This window comes from Xiphophorus hellerii, chromosome 12, assembly GCF_003331165.1.
Source record: "Xiphophorus hellerii strain 12219 chromosome 12, Xiphophorus_hellerii-4.1, whole genome shotgun sequence".
Classification (NCBI taxonomy): Eukaryota; Metazoa; Chordata; class Actinopteri; order Cyprinodontiformes; family Poeciliidae; genus Xiphophorus; species Xiphophorus hellerii.
This window is the reverse complement of record NC_045683.1, coordinates 9,222,355-9,228,354: the sequence shown is the minus strand read 5'-3', so window position 1 is coordinate 9,228,354 and position 6,000 is coordinate 9,222,355.

The following is a 6,000-nucleotide window of genomic DNA, read 5'->3' as shown; positions in this document are numbered from 1 at the left end:
TAAAGTCTTAAGGGATGGAAGCCTCCTTATCATTTGTAAAAATGCTGGGCAAAAGATTAAGGCCCTAAAATTACAAATGGTGTGTAAATAAAAAAAGTGCTGGAAAGAAAGGTAGTTGGGAACGAAAGATGAGTAAAAGGAGTAACATCAGGGATTCCTGTAGGAGAAAACTTGGAGGCGCTAAAGAAAATAATAAAAGGAGGAGAGGTTACAGGCATCAAACGATTACAGGCTTTTAGGAGAGGGGAGAAAATGGAGAGTACATCTGTACTACTGGATTTCGAAGATAGAGTTCTGTCTGATAAGGTGATGATTGGTTACATGAGCTTTAATGTAAGAGCTTATATTCCACCACCTCTCAGATGTTATAAATGTCAAATATATGGACATACTGCGAACATTTGTAAAGGGAAACAGAGATGTGGCAGATGTGCAGGTAAACATCCTTATGGTGAGTGTGGAAATAATCCTGTTAAATGTTGTGTTGAACATTTAACACAACATTAGTTGAACGCAACACAGTGAAGCTATGCTTGGAAAATGTGTGGGATACAGGACAGAGCATTGAAATAGAAGCAGTAGTGACACGAAAGGTCTGTGCAGCAGTGATGAAGGTTTCAGGCGAACATGTGCGTAATGAGATGGAAAGGCGAGGTCTCCAACTTGCAGATTTCCCTGGAGAAGATAAACCTGAACTTTCTGTGCTAATCGGCTCTAATTATTACTGGCAAATAGCAACAGGCCGTATAGACAGACTAACTGAGAGTTTGGTGGCTCTTGAGAGTGCCTTTGGTTGGGCAGTCCAAGGCCCAGTGGTAATGTCCAGTTTGTCAGAGACAACATGCATGCACATTCAACTCAATGAAGACAACCAGATTGACAAACAGCTCCATGCATTCTGGGAGCTCGAGTCCCTGGGAATCACAAGCGAGAAGCCAGAGAACCCAGAAGATCTGAAAGTGTTGCAACAGTTTGAGGAAACTTCCACCTTTAAAGATGGACGTTACCAAGTGGAGTTGCTATGGTGACAACCTCACCCAGCTCTCCAAGACAACTACCGCACTGCAAAACAAAGACTGATGAGTTTGAAAAGAAAATTAAAGAAAGATGTTGTCCTGTACAGCAGATACCACGAAGTAGTGGAGAACTACCTAAAAGAAGGAATGGCTGAGGAGGTGCCAAGAGAGGAAATTGCTGCAAGCAGGGTGACATACTATCTACCTCATCATGCAGTGATAAGAAAAGATAAAGCAACAACTAAGCTAAGGGTTGTGTTTGATGCTTCTTCTCATGAGAAGGGAAGCCCATCCCTGAATGATTGTCTTATAACAGGCATTTAAACCCAGACCTGATGAATGTTCTGCTCAAGTTCAGGCTGCCTCATATTGCCTACATGGCAGACATTAAAAAGGCATTTCTGCAAATATCGCTATCAGAGAGAGACTACTGACCAGCTCTCCGTCCAATGGGTCCGGAAAATCTCCAAACCTTTGAGTTTTACCCTGAAGCAGGTCTGGGAGAGATAATCTGTCTAAGCTGGCATCGAGAGAGATTCATCTAGCTTTAACTACCTACAGTCCAAGAGTATGACCGTTTTCAGTTAAGAAGCAATCAACTGCATAACTTCAATAACCACTCTTGTTAGTGGTAGTGCCCTCTCTATCAACAACGTGCACTTGTTACAGGCTAGATCAGGGGTGTCAAACTCAATTTCACCAAGGGCCACTTCAGCATATTGGCCACCCTCAATGGGCCACATTGACGGTATAAATCAGGAATGCCCAAGTGCAGTCCTCCAGACGGCAACTTTTAGATGTGTCCCTGCTAAAACATACCCCAGACAAAAAGTTGACTTCCCTCATTAGCAGCAACTCAGTTCTGTAGAGGGCTATGAATGAGTCAATGATCCAGGTGTGTTAGAGAAAGAACGCATCTAAAGTTGCAGAGTGATAGGTCTGGAAAACTAGACTTGGTCAACCCTAGCATAAATGTATGAAAATACAATGTTAAAAATAAATTAAACAACACCTCATATTGTTAAATAACTGATTTTATGTATTCAAGTTTTAAATATTACATTTGAGTTTGCATGGATGTAAAATTACTGCTCAGTTTAAAAATTACAGTATTTTTAAACTGCTCAGCTAAACTTTGCTCTTTAGCTTGTTAGCTTGTCGATGTTTCAGTTTTATTCGCTGGGAAAATTAATCTTTGTCTGCTTTGAAGATAAGCAGACAAATAATAAAAAACAAGTTTTGATATTAACTCTCAACTTCATTCACAAAACTTTTTCGTTATTTATTACACAACGAACATGCATTTCACATAAGAGCAAAACAATGAGGTGATGTTGCCTGTCCTTGAACACAACGCTGATCCCTCTTCACCCTGTCACCAACTCACACACATCCTCATTGTGTTGTGTTCTGTAAATAAACAAAACACAAGCAAAATCAATAAACTATATGCATATTCCAGTATACTGAGTTTTGGTTTTACATTCATTCTATTTAAATTTAGTTTGTTTGTGCTTACCAATGTTTTCTGGCCGGATGTCTGGCACCGTTTTCCCCTGGTCAGTTCGTCGATGTCTGGTTTTAGTTCTATTCTGTGGCAATCCGCAAAACGGCGTGTAGGTTTTCGTCAGTAATGCGCGATCTGTGCTTGGTCTTGTTTAAATTCATTATTGAAAACATCTGTTCGCACAGATAGGTGCTTCCAAACGTGGACAAAACACGAGCTGCATGGAGTCGAAGCTGTGGCATCAAATCAGGGGGCAGTAGACGGTAAAGGTCCTCGATTGAAACATCACGGGACTTCGCTCTTTAGCTTGTTAGCTTGTCGATGTTTCAGTTTTATTCGCTGGGAAAATTAATAATCAGCTTGAGGTGACTCTGCTGCACTCTAGTGGCGAGAAGCCGTAATGTTGGTTGGTAAGAATCGGAAGGCATTATGGGATATGTAGTTTGTAGTCAATTCGTGCTCAAAACCTATTTTAAGTCTATCAATGGGGCTGTAAAACGGTGGTAGGGGGGAGAGGGCCACATAAAATGACGTAGCGGGCCACATGTGGCCCGCGGGCCTTGAGTTTGACACATGTGGGCTAGATCATTTTTAGTGACTCAACATAAGCCCCAAGGTCATTATTTTACTGACACTAAAGGAATTTCTGAAGCCACCACATTTCTAAAATCATGTTCACTGGTTTTACACTAATTAGGAGAACCATAAAATAACAGATGACTCAATTAATTGCACTGTCCACAAATCTTATTAGAATTTTAATGCATCTTTATTAAGCAAGCTTTTAGCAGGTGTATGTGACAGAATAATTATCAATGATTACAAGTCAAGAATAAAAATTAAAATCATTAAAAAACCACCTTCAATCTATCCTAACCTTTTCCCTATACTGTGTCACTAATATACAGAGCGAGGCTTTGGGGAGCAGTTCAACTCATACCCAGATGATGAATGATGTCGGTAGCAGAAAACTTCAATGTCCTTGGTCGGAGTCTTTGTCTTTAAGGCAAAATCCTCTTTTGAATAGAAGCAAAGTAGAGCTGGTTGTTGTCTTCTGAACACTCAGATCTTCGTCACTCAGTGACATTTGTCTTTTCTCCAAGTCTGTTGCAGTAGCCTTGAGGTCTTTGCTTTGAGGCAGAGTAGGCAGTTGAATCAGGAACCAGGGCCGAGGGTCGATGGGTCTTGTCCCTTCTAGCGGTGCGGAGTCTCAATTTCCCTGTGGCTCCAGGGTGTGGTCCTCTGCTGATCTGTGTCCTCTTGTTGACTTGACTTCAGCACTGAGGATTAAGAACACTTCTTCCTCTTTTCATGGGTTTTTATTCTCTCTCATCCCATGGTTGTGTATGGGTGATGCCTTACGTGACTTCTCGAACGTTCGATGGTTCTGTGGAAAGCACCAACCCTTCTTACAGCAGCCCACGCCTGCCTTACTCACAGCAGTCAACGTCTTGCTTACTTCCCCTTTTCTGCTGCCTGTCCACCGACCATCTAGCTAACTTCCCAATTTTAGTTTCGAAGAAAACATCCTACTTCCTCTTTGGAACTCCCCTGCCTCCCTGCTCAGCTCAGTTTTGACGTCTAGTTACAACACAGTCTGAGAAAAACATGTCATTTTGCTTTACAATGTATCATTACTTCAGTTACAATTCTGTAGATTATCATAAATCATTAAACATAATCAACTTTCTGTTTTAATTCAAACATAACTTCTTATAATAATCTTCTGAGGTTAATTCTATTCATCATTCATTCATTGTGTTATTCATTTTTTGATCTGCTTTTTATTATATCAACTCTTTGTATAATCATCAGTAAATCAAAGTACAAAAATCCTCATTGTTATAATCATTAACAAATCAAAATACAAGAATACATTTCTTATAATCAATTAGTAATAAAAATGCAGGAATATATATATTTTAATCAACAGTAAATCAAAATGCAAGATCACTTATGTCTCTCAGGCCTTTATGATCTGTATTATGTATATACCTGGAAAGATCTCACAACTTTATACCAGTTTTCACTACAAAATGTATACAGCAGCTAAAAATGGAAAGAAGTTGTGTATAGACAATATTAAGACTTAAATTTTCCTTAATGTGAATTTTGAAAAATGATGGGTCTTGGGGAAAATAGAAAAGTGTTTCAGAAAAGTAAAAAGAAACAAATGTCATTTTTACCAAGAGTTTTAACTCTGGGAAATGTTATAGTTAAGCAGGGGCTTTACACAGCTTAATGATCCACATGGTGTATGGCTTTATGAGAGGGCAGATGGTCCCACTCAAGCAGGAAGTGATTGACATAATGACACGGCCGACCATGGAAGGTGGGTGTATGTGTGTACTGAATGAGCGTCTGTGCGACTGATTCTAAAAATAAATCTTTTAAGTATATTCTAATGTGTTTCTCCTATCTCTGTTTCTGAGGTGTTGCTGGCCTTTATGTTTATAAACAATATTCTTGATGGAAATTACTTTAATTTGCTGTGAAAAGTTTTGCTCTGTCCTCTGTCAACTTTTTAAAATAAAACTAATAAACTAAACTAAAATGTTTCAAATTTGCAAGTGAGCAAACGTACAAAATCAGAAGCTGATTTAAAAAAAATACTTTCCTTCACTGGTCTTTATTCAGTTTTAATTTGATTGCAAATCTTTTCTGACCAGTCATATATACCTTGGCCATGTACACAACTAGATTTGTCAACTATTTATTCATAGACCAGCACCTCTATGTGGATATTGCAGAGAAAATTGAGTCTGACTGTAACAGGTTTTCTTCTTGCTTTCAGTGGTTGAGTACATTTGTGCATTTAGTTTCTTTTGTTGGTTTTCTCTTCTGAGATAAAAAACTTGCCATTGTTTCTGAGATCTATGAGTGAAAGCATTCACTTAGTAAACTACAGTCATTGTCTGCTTGTTACTTTGGAATGTAAATTGTTGACTTTATGTTAATTGTTGCCAGTAAGTTGATCATAGTTAAGAAACCAGTTTTGATTGGAAGGCATATTTTGATTTGTTTTCTCCCTCTAACTCTTTAAACAAGGAGAAGCCCAACAGCTTTACTTTCATGAGTAGAGCCCCATATGGTATTGGCTATAATGCTTGATTGCTTTAGGTTTATTTCAATAGACACACACAAAGATGAAAAAAGTGGGCGACGTGGCAAAATGTTACAAAGGAAAGAGGAAGATAAGAATAGAGGAGCAATAAAGAATGAAAGAGATACAAGAACATTTTCCTAGAAATCTGCTAGTATTTCTTCCACTGTATAGGAAATAGTACAAGAAATACTTGCCCAAGGAAACTGAACATACTGTGTTTTTGTTTTGTTCTGCTTCGAAACCTGATCTTGTCCTGAGAACACTGACTGTATCAAGTTTATTAACTCCACACAATGGTATATGTGTCATTTAGTAAGGGAGGAAAGGAGAAAAATATTTTTAATAACCTCTAATCTGATTCTTTGCAAAAA